The sequence below is a fragment of the Pleurodeles waltl genome, chromosome 4_1 (genome assembly GCF_031143425.1).
Source record: "Pleurodeles waltl isolate 20211129_DDA chromosome 4_1, aPleWal1.hap1.20221129, whole genome shotgun sequence".
Classification (NCBI taxonomy): domain Eukaryota; kingdom Metazoa; phylum Chordata; class Amphibia; order Caudata; family Salamandridae; genus Pleurodeles; species Pleurodeles waltl.
In genome coordinates this window covers 764532659-764550546 of record NC_090442.1, presented here as the reverse complement: position 1 = coordinate 764550546, position 17888 = coordinate 764532659, and the positions used below count along the sequence as shown (strand labels likewise).

At 46.3% G+C, this 17888-nt stretch overlaps 1 protein-coding gene across 3 annotated transcripts in view; it reads right to left on the bottom strand.

Annotated features, from left to right (window-relative positions):
- Positions 1-17888, bottom strand: part of TNPO3 (transportin 3) — a 991461-nt gene that overhangs the window by 183426 nt on the left and 790147 nt on the right. The gene's annotated exons all lie outside the window — the stretch shown is intronic.

Sequence of the window (17888 nt, the reverse complement as noted above, 5' to 3'; positions counted from 1 at the left end):
GCCCATGACTTATTTTGAGATCATTTGATGCTGAACTAATGTATACTTTGCCATTATTACCGTTTCTTGTTTTATTAATAAGTGTGATTCTTTTGGAGATAATTTAATTGTCTTGATCAAATTGAGATATATATAAGACGCTTTAATCAACCACTATTGATCTTATATGCTTATCATTTGTGTTTGAGGGTTATTTTCATGACAATAGCATTATTAATATAGGGAAATAAATCTATGAATTCTTCTTAATAAACTGGTGTGGTTAATTTAAGTTTAATATTATTCATTGTTATTAACCTTTGTTGACACTCACGTCGTTCAGTGATGACATCCCCTCAAACCTATGTCGCTTTGATCCATCATCCTCTAGCACAGAATCCACTATTTACTGTAGATTATAGCTATTATTCTGTGGCGTGTTAGCACCAGTCAGGGACAACAAACAGGTAGCTCAAAGACTTGGTTGAGATGGCCAGGAAGATGGGTGCACAGTTGGTCCTTGACTCCAGAGGTGATGGATGCAGGGGTGTTCTCTGGCATCTGGTTTCACAGTTCAGGAGTACTTGCGGTCAGGGGGTCCTGTGTGTTGAGGCTTCAGAACTTCGGGGAGTCCAGCAGGTGGTCAACCAAGGTGGACTCAAGTTCAGGGGAGCCGGGTGACACTGCTGGCACCAGTAGCCCGCCACAGATGTCTTCAGGGGCGACTGACAGATGCAGTGGTTGCTGCAGGTGTCAAGTTTTCTCTCACCTCCAGGCAGTGGGAGAGGGGGCCTGCGTGCAGGGGCTGCAGGTGAATTAGTGGAGTCTAGGAGGGACACTTGGGTAGACTCTGACTCAGGACAGCTGGGGAGCTCTTCTGTTATCGTTGGTGGGCTTTTCACCAGGTCGAGGTCATCGGGTGTAGAAGTCACATCAGGTGTTGGTACTCCAGGCTGCAGAGTCCGTGATGGATAATTTGTTGCTGAGCAGGTCCCCTGCTCATCAGAGTCTGACTTTTTAGAAAGCAGGCAGCTTCCTGGGTTTCTAGGAGCTACACCTGGTGATCTGCAGGGTGGGCTGATGGGTTAGGGCCACTACCTGTGCCTCAGCTGAAAGTGAGCAATCTCGAAGTCAGGTTTGATAATCTAGCTTTTGAGAGCCAGATTTGTGCAGAGCCCAGAGGTCAAATGGTAGGCCGGAAGGGTTGGTATCGGGTCAGCTGCAGCTTCTTCATCTTCTTCTCCGGGGGCTGACAGGAGGGGGGGGGAGGAGGAGGGGAGCGAGATGGGGAGGGAGCGAGATTGGGGGGTGGGTAGAAGCAAGGTGGGACATGGGGGGAGCGAGGTGGGAGAGGGTCGTGGGTACTCTTCTTTATCTTTCTTTGTAGGTAGTCAAGATATGAGTTCTAGGGTTCAGGGATGCTACCTAAATACACAATTTAGAGCTGTTACAGGGAGTGCCAGGCAGTAGCCAATGGACTGACCATCTTTAGGGTGACTACACCCTTTCAATGACCACTTCCCGCTGGGCCTAATTCCTTCCAAATAAGGTGGAGGAATTTAAAATGTAGTGTGTGTAGCAAGTAGGACCTTTCTGACATAGGTACCCCCACTTTTTGCCCGGTGTCAGTGTGTTTAGACTGTGGTACATTGAGAGCCTGCTAACCAGGACCCAGGTATTGATGCTCCCTCCTAAATTTAGTAGGCAAATACCTTTTACACCCACAATTGGCATACTGGTGCACCCATGTAAGTCCCTAATATATGGTACTGAGGTATCCAGGGCATTGAAGCACCAGCGGTCACCCATGAGCTGCAGCATATATTACGCCACCCATAAGGGCCCATGCAAACTGTGACTACAGGCCTGTCACTGCAGCCTGTGAGAAATGGTGCATGCACCTTTCACCCAAGATATGAGGTTTATCTTATATCACAGTCACTGCACTCTGACCCTATAAGTCACCCCTATGGTAGGCCCTTCAGCCCAAGGGCAGGGCACATGATTTTCAGTGTGAGGGTACCCCTGCATGAGCAGCGGTATCTCTACAAACCCAGACTCCATTTTCCGGGCTTTGTAAGTGGGGGGAAGCCATCTTAAGGTATGGAATGGACACTGGTCAACACGAGAGGTCCACCTACATAATTGCTTCACCGAACCTAGGTATTTTTGGTATCAAACATGTTGAAACCACACTGATTCAAGTGCTAGTTGCATAGTTTCATGTACTCTGGGGGTTCCCCTTTGTCTGTCTGTACAGAATTGCAGGGTCTACATGCCAACCTGTGCAGCTGTCAACCCCAGACACTGTTCTGCCCTCCTGCTGGTCAGCATAGCTTGGACAGGGGAAGGCAGAACAAAGGATTTCCCGTAAAGGAGAGGTGTGACCACCTCTCCCTTAGAAACCGGTGTCACTGGGCTGGGGTGGGAATACCTCTAGACTGCTTTGAAGGGGACATTTGGTGCCCTCCTTGCATAAACCGGTTTACTCTAGTGCAGGAGCCCCGACCCCTGCTCTGGTGCAAAAGAGCTCTGCCAGGTGGCCACTTGATTCTGCCACCTTGGAGATAAGATGATCAGAGGCCCTGGAAGCGTATGATTGGTTAGTTCAGTTTGGTCATGTCTCAGACCCCCTCCCCGCCATCCCGATAGGTAGGAAGCTGTCTCTGTATATAATATAGCTGTAAAGAAATGGCTCCCTGTTGCAGTTACCCCCCACTTTTTGCCTGATACTGATGCTGACTTGACTGAGAAGTGTGCTGGGACCCTGCTAACCAGGCCCCAGCACCAGTGTTCTTTCACCTAAAATGTACCATTGTTTCCACAATTGGCACAACCCTGGCACCTAGGTAAGTCCCTTGTAACTGGTACCCCTGGTACCAAGGGCCCTGATGCCAGGGAAGGTCTCTAAGGGCTGCAGCATGTCTTATGCCACCCTAGGGACCCCTCACTCAGCACAGACACACTGCTTGCCAGCTTGTGTGTGCTGATGGGGAGAAAATGACTAAGTCAACATGGCACTCCCCTCAAGGTGCCATGCCAACCTCCCACTGCCTGTGGCATAGGTAAGTCACCCCTCTAGTAGGCCTTACAGCCCTAAGGCAGGGTGCACTATACCACAGGTGAGGGCATATGTGCATGAGCACTATGCCCCTACAGTGTCTAAGCAAAACCTTAGACATTGTAAGTGCAGGGTAGCCATAAGAGTATATGGGCTGGGAGTCTGTCAAAAACGAACTCCACAGCTCCATAATGGCTACACTGAATACTGGGAAGTTTAGTATCAAACTTCTCAGAATAATAAACCCACACTGATGCCAGTGTTGGATTTATTAAAAAATGCACACAGAGGGCATCTTAGAGATACCCCCTGTATTTTACCCAATTGTTCAGTGCAGGACTGACTGGTCTGTGCCAGCCTGCTGCTGAGAGACGAGTGTCTGACCTCATGCGGTGAGAGCCTTTGTGCTCTCTGAGGACAGAAACAAAGCCTGCTCTGGGTGGAGGTGCTTCACACCTCCCCCCTGCAGGAACTGTAACACCTAGCAGTGAGCTTCAAAGGCTCAAGCTTCGTGTTACAATGCCCCAGGGCACTCCAGCTAGTGGAGATGCCCGCCTCCTGGACCCAGCCCCCACTTTTGGCGGCAAGTCCAGGAGAGATAATGAGAAAAACAAGGAGGAGTCACTGGCCAGTCAGGACAGCCCCTAAGGTGTCCTGAGCTGAGGTGCCTCTGACTTTTAGAAATCCTCCATCTTGAAGAAGGAGGATTCCCCCAATAGGGATAGGAATGTGACCCCCTCCCCTTGGGAGGAGGCACAAAGAGGGTGTACCCACCCTCAGGGCTAGTAGCCATTGGCTACTAACCCCCCAGACCTAAACACGCCCTTAAATTTAGTATTTAAGGGCTTCCCTGAACCTAAGAATTTAGATTCCTGCAACTACAAGAAGAAGGACTGCCGAGCTGAAAGACCCCTGCAGAGGAAGACCAGAAGACACCAACTGCCTTGGCCCCAGACTTACCGGCCTGTCTCCTGCCTTCCAAAGAACCCTGCTCCAGCGACGCTTTCCAAGGGACCAGCGACCTCTGAATCCTCTGAGGACTGCCCTGCTTCGAAAAAGACAAGAAACTCCCGAGGACAGCGGCACTGCTCCAAAAGAACTGCAACTTTGTTACAAGGAGCAGATTTAAAGACCCCTGCAACTCCCCGCAAGAAGCGTGAGACTTGCAACACTGCACCCGGCGACCCCGACTCGACTGGTGGAGAACAACCAACTCAGGGAGGACCCTCCGGCGACTCTACGACTGTGAGTAACCAAAGTTGGCCCCCCTGAGCCCCCACAGCGACGCCTGCAGAGGGAATCCCCAGGCTCCCCCTGACCGCGACTGTCTGAACTCCATTTCCCGACGGCTGGAAAAGACCCTGCACCCGCAGCCCCCAGCCCCTAAAGAAACGGAACTTCTGTGCAGGAGTGACCCCCAGGAGGCCCTCTCCCTTGCCCAGGTGGTGGCTACCCCGAGGAGCGCCCCCCCCCCCTCTTGTCTGCCTGCATCGCTGACGAGACCCCTTGGTCTCCCATTGAAAACTGAAGGAAACCCGACGCGTGTTTGCACACTGCACCCGGCCGCCCCCGCGCTGCTGAGGGTGTACTTTCTGTGCTACTTTGTGTCCCCCCCGGTGCCCTACAAAACCCCCCTGGTCTGCCCTCCGAAGACGCGGGTACTTACCTGCTGGCAGACTGGAACCGGGGCACCCCCTTCTCTCCATTATAGCCTATGTGTTTTGGGCACCTCTTTGACCTTTGCACCTGACCGGCCCTGAGCTGCTGGTGTGATAACTTTGGGGTTGCTCTGAACCCCCAACGGTGGGCTACCTTGGACCAAAAACTGAGAACTGTAAGTGACTTACTTACCTGTGAAAACTAACAATAACTTACCTCCCCCAGGAACTGTGGAAATTGCACTAAGTGTCCACTTTTAAAACAGCTTATTGTGTTTTATGTGAAAAGTATACATGCTAAAGTAATGATTCAAAGTTCCTAGAGTACTTACCTGCAATACCTTTCAAACAAGATATTACATGTAACATTTGAACCTGTGGTTCTTAAAATAAACTAAGAAAAGATATTTTTCTACAACAAAACCTATTGGCTGGATTTGTCTCTGAGTGTGTGTACCTCATTTATTGTCTGTGTGTATGTACAACAAATGCTTAACACTACTCCTTGGATAAGCCTACTGCTCGACCACACTACCACAAAATAGAGCATTAGTATTTTCTCTTTTTACCACTATCTTACCTCTAAGGGGAACCCTTGGACTCTGTGCATGCTATTCCTTACTTTGAAATAGCACATACAGAGCCAACTTCCTACAATAGCAAAATGAGATATAGTGTGCACATAGTCCAGGGGTTCCCCAGAGGCTTAACAGATGCTAAAGTAGATAATTCTAGAGCTCTCTTTTGTGGCAGTGTGGTCGAGCAGTTAGCGTTAAAAAAGGGTAGTGCAAAGCATTTGCTGGATACACACAGGCAACAAATGAATCACACACTCCAGGCCAATTATTTTTATATTGCAAAAATATATTTTGTTTCTTTATTTCTAGAACCATAGGGATCTTGTTGCAGGTAAGTATATTAGCAAGTAAGTATCAACACCATTGTGTTTAGATTTGATAAAGAAATCGATTTAGCAATTTTCTGTTTTCAAAATTTGAACGTGCAATTTTCAATACAGTCCTGGGGGGAAGAAATGTTAATGAAGTTTTAAGGTAAGTACTAGACTTACAGTTCCAGTCTCCAGAGGTTAGTATACCCACTGGTCGGGGTTCAAGTTAACCCCGAAGCGCACGCCACCAGCAGAGGTTAAATTTACGGTCAGGTTTAAAATGGGATCTTATGGAAACTGGGTGCAGTTGGAAGTAGATCTGCCAGCAGGTAAGTGACCGCAACTTCAGAGGGCAGACCTGGGGGGGGTTTAGGTGAGCACTGGTGGAGGGGGCACAGATCAGCACTGAACAAACACCCTCAAGAGGCACAGGGGCAGCCGGGTGCAAACACAGCAACGGGCTCCCAATGCTTTTCAACAGGGGGTACCCCGGGGTCACGAAGATGCTGTAGGCTGGGTCCAGAGGATCGGTTCTGGAAAACCACAGGCTGGACGAGGAGTGCTGCCTGTTGAATGTTGCTGGAGTGGTGGTTGGATTCCCTAAGGCCAGGAGGCTCCGGGTGCAGGGCTACCTTTAGGCATCTGGAATCTTCGTCTGGTTCTCTCAGGTTCAGGAAGGCCCTCTGGATTCAGGCGTCATCGTGTTGGTCAGGAGGGGTGAACCCAGGATGGACAGAAGCTCGGAATCGCCGGGGGACCTACTCTGGACTGGTGGGCCACCTGGACCGGAGCCATGGGTGTCGGGTGAAGAGTGGGCAGGACTCGCAGATCCCGGGCAGTACTGGGGTCCTTGTTGGAGTTTCTTGTGGATAGGGCCACTGTCCTCTGGGGGTTTGGAGAGATCGCTGGACTTGTAGGATGCAACGCCTTTTTGGAGCCGGACTTCTGAAGCTGCAGACACGCCAATAGGGCTGGGGCCAAGTCAGTTGGTGTTTGTAGCCTTCTATGATGAGGGGGTCGCCTTAGCAGTACTTGTCAGTCTTTTTCAGATTGCCAGGAATCTGACGAGCTAGGTTCAGGCCCTTAAAACATGGACTTAGGGGTGTTACAGGGGGCAGAGGCCAATGGCTACTGTACTTGAGGGTGGCTATACCCTTCTGGTGTCCCTTTGGGGAGGAGGACAAAGACCTATTCCTATTAGTCCCTGTCCTTGAAACCAAGATGGAGGATTCTGCAGGGAGGGTATCATTTCAGCTCTGGACACCTTAGGGGTGGTCCTAGCTGGAGTCACTCTTCCCTGTTTTACTTAATTTTCCCGCCTGACTTACCGCCAAAAGTGGGGCCTCGTCCGGGGGGGCGGGGGCATATGCACTAGCAGGAGTTCCCAGGGGCACTGTAACAAGAGGCCTGAGCCTTTGAGGCTCACCAACAAGTGTTACAGTTCCTTCAGGGGGGAGGTGTGAAACATGTCCACCCAGACCAGGCTTTGTTTCTGGCTTCAGAGAGTACAAAGGCTCTCACACCCCATAAGGTCAGCAACCTGTCTGTTAGTGGCAGGACGACACAGAATGGTTAGTCCTGCATTAAAAGGCTGGTTAAAATACAGGGAGCATCTCAAGATGCTCTGTGTGTGCATATTACAATAGATCTAAAACTGGCATCAGTGTGGGTTTACTGTGCTGAAAAGTTTGATACAAAACTTCAGTGAAGCCATCATAGAGCTGTGGAGTTAGTAATGACCAACTCCCATCCCATGTACTCAATAAGGCCACATTGCTCTTACAGTGTCTAAAAATTTACTTAGACACGGTAGGGGTATATTGCTCATACAGTTATGTCCTTACCTGCGGTATAGTGCACCCTGCCTTAGGGCTGTTAGGCCTCCTAGAGGGGTGACCTACCTATGCCACAGGCAGTGGTTTGTGGGCGTGGCACCCTGAGGGGGATGCCATGTCGATGTTGCCTTTTTCTCCCCACAAACACACAGAAGCTGCAATGGCAGTGTGCATGTGTCTGGTGAGGGGTCCCTTAGGGTGGTACAATACATGTTGCGGCCCTTGGGAACCCTACCTGGCCACAGAGCCCTTGGTACCATGGGTACCTCTTTCAAGGGGACTTGGCGATGTGCAAATTGTGGAAACAATGGTTCAGGTTTGGGAAAGAACACTGACGCTGGGGCCTGGTTAGCAGGGTCTCACCACATTCTCAGTCAAGTCAGCATCAATATCAGGTACAAAGTAAGGGGTAACCATGCCAAAAGGAACACTTTCCTACAGCTGGTCCCTGCAGAAAGTGTCCAACCCCCTTACTGGGTTACGTAAGGGCTCCCCTGAGGGTGGGACCCTGATTCATCTGCAAGATGCTTCTGCAACCAGAACCACTGCTGATCTACATTGGGATTGAGAGCAAAACTGTAACCAGTAAGTAGGAGGGCTTCTATTTCAACTTTGTTTCCAAGTTCAGCAAGACTTCTGCAACCACCATGGCTGTGCATCCTCCAGAGTCACAAGGACTCTTCCTGCACTTGGTAAAGCAAGAAGTAATCTCGCTTGGAGTGAAGGAGTCATTTCCCTGCATCTGTAGGCACCTCAATGTCAACGATAAGCTTGCGGCTCCTGCTGTCCCACGGACTCAAGGCTCTGCCACACAGGTAGTAGTTCTGTGGCTCTCCAGAGGTCTGAGATCTCTTCTTTACAACTGAGAAGGCCGTGGTTCCTTGAAGGAGTCATTTCCCTGCATCTGTAGGCACCTCAATGTCAACGATAAGCTTGCGGCTGCTGCTGTCCCACGGACTCAAGGCTCTGCCACACAGGTAGTAGTTCTGTGGCTCTCCAGAGGTCTGAGATCTCTTCTTTATAACTGAGAAGGCCGTGGTTCCTTGTTGGAGCTGCTTGGCTGGAACAACTGTGCACTATGTCTGTCAGTGCCAAGGTTTGCTGGCTCTCCAGTACGGAGACCTCCTAGCTCCAAGAAACCCCAGCCTCAGGCACTACAAAGCTCCAAGAACGACATCCTCCCTGCAATGTGGGCATTCCTTTCTGCTGTGCTGTTGAGGCCTCCCTGTGCTTGCTCCCAGAGGGTCCTGCTGGGGGCTCTATAGATTTCTCCTGGCTTTCCTGCTTGTGAGGGCTGGCTCTGACTTTCCTGCAAAGGTAGAGTCTCCTGGACCTTGATGATCCCCAACAGCCTGCAACACTCTGTGCATCACTTCCCTGCATTTACCAAGGTTTGTTGGTGGCCCCGCTGCCCACTGATCCCTCTTCAATTTGATGACCGGCATGGGACAGCTTGTGAACGACTCGAGATCTTCCTGCATCACCTGGACTCCAAGGTGCACTTCTTTGTCCATAGTCCTACAGGAAAGCATCACCAAGCACGGTGGTTATTGCCCCTTTCACCAGCTGGGCACCCCTGGGTGGTCTGGACTCTGTACCCTCTTTCCTTAGGTCCTCTTCTTCCAGAATCCACGCCTGGGTTTCAGCGACCTGGTCAATGGGTCAAGACAGTAGCTGGACAACTGAGGTCCCCACTGACTTCAACAGGAGGCTGTGACACAACTTCACCCCTACGCACCTGAGCTCCATGGTGTAGGTACACCACTTCTCTTGGTATCCACGGGTGGGCACAATCTTGAACCTCCTTTGTCCCTATGGGTTCCCTTGGGGGTCCTCTAGGAAGGGTCCTAGAACTTGAAAATTCCAGATGAGACTTACCCATGTTATCCAATAGACAATGACCCGTGGTTACAACTCTGAATACAGGTGCCTGTGGAACGCTATCTACTTTTGGGTTTTAGTACTTCCCCAATCCTAAGGGCTCTTGGGTGGTAGTTTGGGTCGTGTGATTCTAATATTCCATTTTTTTAGTATATGATTTGGCCCCACCTCATAGGGGTCCATGTTATTCTATGCTTTTACTTACCTGTTTCTGAGTATATTTCAGTATGTTTATCTCTCCGGTTAGGAGATATACCAAAATTAGTTTAGTGTGTGTTATAATAAATAATACATTATTTTTCTAATATTGGTGTGGTTCTTTCCTGTTTGTACATGACTGGCCTATGTGGTATTTGCAACTGCTTTACACCCTCCCAGATAAGCTTTAGCTGCTCTCCACAACTACCCTTTGAGAGCTCTGGTTATCTAGAACTTCCTACAGTATCGCAAAGGGTGTGCATCACATACTGAGCCAGCCCCCTACAGAGTCTACTTCCGTTTGTCTACCTTATTGGTGTGAGTGGCATCAAGTTGACACACCTCCTAATCTGCCTAAATTTCCCACCTGTGCAGCTGTCACAAGCAGCTTCAGGGGAGGGGAGGGGAGGAGGGGCTGGGTCGGTTATCACCACCATTTGGAGAGACCTGGGTTGCATTTCAAAGGAAGCAAGGCCTTTGAAGCTCTTTGCCCTGGAATGTTCATCCTGTCTGGACGAGGTGTTATCACCTCCACTCAGAGCAGGACTTTTTCCTGGGCCTCCAAGAGCGTTGTCTCTCACCTCAGGGGGCCAGAACACAGTCTAGGATGGCTGCAATGGTTTGGACCTGTCAGTGAATACACCACTAGTTACATAGGTTTTCAGGGGGCACCTCTAAGATGCCCTCTGGGTGCATTTTTAGCAAATCCATCACTGAAGTCAGTGAGAGTTTATTATTCTGAGATGTTTGATACCAAATATCCCAGGATTTAGATAAGCTATCATATAGCTGGGGAACTTGTAATGATCAGTGTCTAGCACATGCATTTAAAATGGTTTCCCTGTGCACTTACTGTGTCTCAGAATCGACAGACATAGTAGGGACATGCCTGCTCATGCAGACATGCCCTCAAATGTGCCTTGATGCACCCTGTCTTAGGGCAGATTTACACCTGGCATGTGCAGTGTTAGGGGACCTGGCACACAGGCGTGTGTGAGAGGTCATATTTTCAATGTGGCCTGCACCAGCACACAGTCTGCAGTGGCAGCAGTTGGGTGAGTTTGGTGAGGCACCCCTGTGGGTGGCACAATTGGTGCTGCAGCCCTCACAGACTTTCATTAGTACCCCAGTCCCTAAGTACCAAAGAAACAATTTACAAGGGATGTACAGTGGTAACTAAAGAGTTTCCCAATTGGGCAAACCAACTGCAAAACAAACAACTGCACAGTTTTGGAGAAAGAAATCTGGGACTGGGGACCTGGTCAGCAGGGACCCAGTACACCAACAGTCAAAATCACACCAGAAACCAGGCAAAAAGTTTGATTTGGGGGGGGGAGGGGATTGGGGAGTAGGGGGTGTCCATGTCAAAAGAGGCACTTTCATACAGTGTGTGTATGAGTATACACACAGTACTCATTACTGGGCCATGTATCTGTGTGTGTGTAAACAAGGCACCCCTGTCCTTGAACTAGTCACCACATTTCGTTAGCTGATTACTTGCAATAGTTATTGTACAGTAGGTATTGTACCGAAAAACATACCAATGCAACTCTGGGAAACAGTTTTTGTGGCTTCATTGAATAAGCCGTCTACGTGCATGCCTTGTGAAGTTTTGCGCTCTCATTGCATTTGCTACCTGCAATGCAGCCAATTATTCTACAAAGTGGCTGTAGTAAATGGTGACTGTTGCAAATGTGCCTCTATTAGTGTGTTTTAGGCAAATATGTTCTCTTACTGTGAGTGCTACAGGTATATATGGTAAAGTCATTGAAAAGGCAAAACCCTTATGCGCATTTAAAGTGTGGTTTGAAAGGATTAGTCCCTGCTTTGCCTCTGAGAAGCCTAGGCTAACAAGTACTGGCAAAACCAATAGGTCTCGCCTAAAGAAGATCTACTGGCTTTGACAATGTGTACACAAGTGTGGTTGCTGCTCAGCATGGCTAAAAGATGGTGATGTGGAGTGTCGTAGATTTGATTTGTTTGTTTAGAGTGTTGTGGAGTAGGGGCGATTAGAGTGTCAGAAAAGGGAGAAGGGTTTACTGGCTAGAGCGTCACATGGTAGATTAGGGTGGGGCGGGTTGGAGTGAATTGAGGTAGTGGGGTGGACTGGATGGGGGCGAGTGGGCTGGATTAGTCTGGTTTGGGGTGGGTGAATTGGAGTGATAGGGGTGGGGTGGATTGGTTTAGAGTCAGGTGGCTTGGAATGGGGTGGAGTGGGTTGGACTGGATGGGGTGGGCTGGATTAGGATGGGGTGGGCTGGATTACGGTGGGGTGAACTGGGCTGGAGTAGAGTGGGATGGTCTGGACTGGAATAGAGAGGGGTGGACTCGAGCAGAGTGGGGTGGTTTGGACTAAGGGTGGAGGGACTGGAGTGTGATAGGCTGGATGGATTAGACGGAGTGGGGTGGGGGGACTGGAGTGGGTTGGATGGAGTGGACTGAGAGGGGTAGATAGAACTGGGGTGAGGTGTAGTAAAGTAGCATCTTTCTGACAGTTACCTCCACTTTTTTGGCTTGTCTCAACGTGTTTAGACTGTAGTACACTGGGATCCTGCTAATCAGGACCTCAGTGTCTGTGGTCTCTTCTCTAAATTTGGTTGCTGGTAAACATTTACACCCCACAATTGGCATACAGGTGCACCCATGTAAGTTCCTACTATATGGTACTTAGGTACCCAGAGCACTGGTATACCAGTGGTTGCCCTTGGGCTGCAGTATGTACTATGCCACCCATGGGAGCCCATGCAAACTGTATCTGCAGACCTGCCATTGAAGCCTGCGTGAAATGGTGCGCGCACCTTTCACTTCAGATATAAGGCCAAAGATTAAGTGAAGTGCAAGAACATGCAAAAAAGGGAGAGAGTAATATTACAATGAGTGAAAGTTCCGATATGGATGCAGATGAAACAACAAGAGTGAAAATACATACTACTCTGCAAGAAGAACTTGATTTTTTAAGGTGCGATCAGAGAACGAATCACAGACCATGGTGAGGAAGAGGCAAGACAAAAGCAAGAGAAAGAGGAAGAAGAGACGAGGTGGTAAAAGAAGGGCATACAGAAGAACAAGAGAAGATGACTCGGGGCAACAAACGATACTGATGGACAATAAAACAGTATTGAACTTATTGACAATAGAATTAGATAAAGAGGATGAAAGAAATTTGTCATTAGGCCTATCGTTCTGTGAAGTCATCAAGTTTGATTATGTGCAAGACAGAATTGACCTTTTTCTGTTTATAAGAAAACTAAAATTGATGAAAATACACAAATTGAGAGGTAAGAAATCGAAATCAATGGTCATATGTGATGGACAAACAGCAACATTTATTAATAGAGGACATTGCCCTGATGAAAGAATTGTGGGAATTAGAAGAAAATGCGTTGGTATCTATTGATGAAAATCCAATCATACAAAGAATGGAGCTGAGGGTGTGAAAGTTGATCAAGACGGAGGTTCAAGTTTAAAACCTAAATCAAAGACAAATCCTGCATATAGTGGGGATCTTATAGATCAGTTTGCAGAGACAATATCTCAAGAATTGAAGAAATTAAGATGTAAAGAAACAGACAAACTGAAATATATTACGAGTTACACCAAGACACTGCATAAATGGAAAAATAACTCACAAATTGTAGTTAAAAGTTCGGATAAGGGAGGTAATGTTTTACTTTGGTCAATAGAAGATTATATGGACGAAGCATATAAACATTTCAATAATAGTGCTTTCTATAAAGGAGTTGATATGAAATATGTTAATAACTTAAAAATAGAATTTGATAAAAATCTGTGTTGTGGAAAGAACAGGGATTAATCAATATTAAGGAATTTAACTTTTTAAAGGTGGACCATCCGAGACTCCCTGTTCTCTATTTGATTCCCAAAAGACATAAGAATAATCAAAAGCCACCTGGCAGACCTATTGTAACGATACAAGGGAGCGTATTTGAGTTTGTATCCCAGTACAGTAAAGTGTTTCTGCAGCCATTAGTAACAAGTTTACCTTCATATTTAAAAGACACTACAGAATTTTTACAACGGGTGTTTGATGTGAGTTGGGAAGCTGACATGCTTCTCATGACACTAGATGTTACTGCCCTTTACACCAGTATCCCACATTGTGAGGGGATAAGAGCAGTAGAAAACTTTAAGAGCAAGACCTGTAAAGTTCTACAAACATAAAAGAATGCTGATCATGATGATTGGTGTCTCAAACATAATATCTTTTTCTTCGATAATGAAATTTTTGAACAAAGTTGTGGGACAGCGATGGGAACTTGCTTTGCTCCAAGTTATACGAACCTCTAAATGGGATGGTGGGAGGAACAGGTATTGAATAATCCTCTGCTGGATTTATGGAGTGACCATATAGTTATGTGGTTAAGATACATCGATGATATTTTTGTTATATGGAAAGGCAATGAGGAAAGTGCAAGATCATTCATTCAAGAGATGAATAATGATTTAAATTTAAAATGTGTGGGCAATATACACACACAAGAAATTGAATTTTTGGATGTTAAGATTAAAATAAAAGCAGGTAAACTAGAAACTACAATGTATAGAAAATCCACAGCAGGCAATAACATATAACATGCATCAAGCTTTCACCCCCATCCATTGAAAGAAAGCATCCCATTTGGGGAACTGTGGAGAGCCAAAAAATCTGTAGTTCTGAAGAAAATTTTGAAGGAGTACAAAGTGAAATAATTGAAAGATTAAAAATGAGAGGCTACTCTGATACAACCCTTGAGGGGTAAAAAAAAAAGTCAAATTAGGAACTAGAGATTCACTCCTATTTAATTCAAAAGATAATGTGAGAAAAAAGAATAGTATAGGAGCAGGCACTCTAAGATTTATTACGACATATAATACTGCACACATGCAAATCAGAGGTATACTGCAAAAACATTGGCATGTATTAAAAAGTAATCCTGTGATAGGGACAATATTACCCAATAAACCACATTTAACGTACAAGAGAAGCAAATCTATATAAGATATATTAGTGAAAAGTGATATTAGGATTTGCGATACGGATGAGGGGTGGTTGAAACAGGACGGGTTTTACAAGTGTTCCAAATGTAAAGCATGCAAAAATGGTGAAAACATTAAATCCCTAATGGCAGGACAAAAAAATACTACACAGAATTAAGGGTCACTATACTTGTAAGAGTGATTTTGTAGTATATGTTTCGAAATGCAGTTGCCCCAAAGTGTATGTAGGAAGTACTAAACTACAAGCACATAAACGAATCTTACAACATTTGAGAGCTACACAAAATAAAGAAGATACGTACGCTGTTGCACGTCATATACATCAGAGACATAATGGCAGAGTTGAAGAAATAAAATATAGTATTATAGATGGGATTGCTAAGGACGTTAGAGGTGGCAACAGGGAATTAAAATTGAGAATCTTAGAATCAAGATATATAATCAAGTTAGATACCAAGGAGCCAAATGCATTAAATAGCAGTGAAGAATTATCAATACATTTACAATAAAAAGCAATGGCTGTTAATATTATCAATCAGTGGGTAACACATGAATTAATCAAATTAATAAACTGGCTGAATTTATTTGTATGAAGGTATTTATAAAAAACAAAAGTAGGATAACTCAAAAAAATTAAGAATTATAAAATTATATATGTTGCCAGTGGATATTCAATAATGTTTGATGTTGGATTAATATCAAATGTTACATTTATGATCACTTATATTTTATGATCGGCCAATTAGATATGGACTGAAAATGTATATGTGCATTGATTTATTCTACTCTATTTCGGTTTATTTTATTTCATTTATTTGAGATAGTTATTTCGCATTTGGTTAAGTTTCATGAGCGCAATCGAACAAATGTATAAATCTGTAATGAAAAAAGAAATAGCGATTACATGGTGGTCATCCGAGTTTAAACTAAGGTAAATGTATATGTAATTCGAATCACGAAGCTAATCATGTGTTATAGTAAAGAAAGTCTAATATGGTGACGTCGACATTTCGTTGTATAACTTCTTGACACTGTTATGTATAATTTGTAAAGTTTGACAAATGTGATCGTACATATTTGCAAATATAAATTAAGATGGTGATTGTTTCAAAATGTGATGATAACTGTGAAAGGTGGTCACCACAATAAAAATTATTTGAGATCTGAAAGTGATTCGAATTATGTGGATGAGTACATAAAGGGGGTGATTCAGACCTTGGCGGACGGCGGAGGCCGTCCGCCAAAGTTCCGCCGACGAATGACCGCACCGCGGTCAAAAGACCGCGGCGGCCATTCAGACATTTCCGCTGGGCCGGCGGGCGCTCTCCAAAAGAGCGCCCGCCGGCCCAGCAGAAATGCCCCTGCAACGAGGACGCCGGCGTAGTTGCAGGGGTGCGACGGGTGCAGACACTGAAATACTTTGCGGGGCCCTCTTATGGGGGCCCCTGCAGTGCTCATGCCATTGACATGGGCACTGCAGGGGCCCCCAGGGGCCCCGCGGCACCCCCTACCGCCATCCTGTTCATGACGGGTTTCCCGCCATGAACAGGATGGCGGTAAGGGGTGTCTGAATCCCCATGGCGGCGGAGCGCGTTCCGCCGCCATGGAGGATTCAATGGGGCAGCGGTAAACCGGCGGGAGACCGCCGGTTTATCCTTTCCCTTTCTGACCGCGGCTGAACCGCCGCGGTCAGAATGCCCTCGGGAGCATCGCCAGCCTGTTGGCGGTGCTCCCGTGGTCGGTGACCCTGGCGGTCACCGGCCGCCAGGGTCAGAATGACCCCCAAAGTGTTTTAAAAATGGCGACCGCAAGGTTGACAAAGGCGGTAGATGCCAAAACATGTTTTGTTGCAAGTCAATAAATCGATTTCAAGTAACTGTGGAGTGCCGTATCCTTTGTGGGAACCCTGGAGGAGAGTGGCAACATTAGTCACAGTGGCGCGCGTTGTATCTGGCACCCCCGGCAAACTGGAGCAGGAGAGCACACAGCATTCAGTATATATATATATATGTATGGAAAATGTCACTTACCCAGTGTACATCTGTTCGTGGCATGAAACCCTGCAGATTTACATGCTGTGCATTATCCTGCCATCTAGTGTTGGGCTCGGAGTGTTACAAGTTGTTTTTCTTCGAAGAAGTCTTTTCGAGTCACAAGACCGAGGGACTCCTCCCTTTCGGCTCCATTGCGCATGGGCGTCGACTCCATCTTAGATTGTTTTCCCCGCAGAGGGTGAGGTAGGAGTTGTGAATATATTAGATGTGCCTATGCAATGGAGTAGGTATGTATGTACATAATGTGTATTAAAATAATATTTATTTACAAATTTACAATTTTCATTCAACTAATAACGGCTACAGGCTCCCGGGGAGGTGGGAGGGCGCATGTGAATCTGCAGCGTCTCATGCCACGAATAGATGTACACTGGGTATGTGAAATTTTCCATTTGGTGGCATGTGTAGCTGCATATACACATGCTGTGCATAGACTAATAAGCAGTAATCTCCCCAAAAAGCGGTGGCTTAGCCTGTAGGAGTTGAAGTTGTCTGAAATAATGTTCTTAATACAGCCTGTCCTACTGTGGCTTGTTGCGTTAACACATCTACACAGTAATGCTTCGTGAATGTATGAGGCGTAGACCAGGTGGCTGCCTTACAAATTTCTGTCATAGGTATATTCCCCAGAAAAGCCATTGTGGCACCTTTTTTCCTTTTAGAATGCGCTCTTGGTGTAATAGGAAGATCTCTTTTTGCTTTAATATAGCAAGTTTGAATACATTTAACTATCCATCTGGCAATGCCTTGTTTGGATATAGGATTACCTGCATGAGGTTTTTGGAAGACTACGAACAATTGTTTTGCAAAATTGTTTTGTTCTTTCAATGTAATACATTAGTGCTCTTTTTATGTCTAATGTATGTAAGGCTCTTTCGGCTACTGGGTCTGGTTGTGGAAAGAAGACTGGGAGTTCCACTGTTTGGTTTAGGTGGAATGGTGATATGACCTTTGGTAGGAATTTGGGATTTGTACGGAGAACCACTTTATGTTTATGTATTTGTATAAACGGTTCTTGTATAATAAATGCTTGTATCTCACTTACTCTTCTAAGTGATGTGACAGCTATTAGAAAGGCTACTTTCCAAGTAAAGTATTGCATTTCACAACAGTGCATGGGTTCGAATGGTGGTCCCATGAGTCGTGTTAATACAATATTAAGGTTCCACGAAGGTACTGATAGTGTTCTCGGGGGTATGATTCTTTTTAATCCCTCCATAAATGCTTTGATGACTGGGATTCTAAAAAGCGATGTTGAATGTGTAATCTGCAGATAGGCAGATATTAATGTGAGATGTATTTTATTTGAAGAGGATGCTAGTGTAGGAAGTTGAC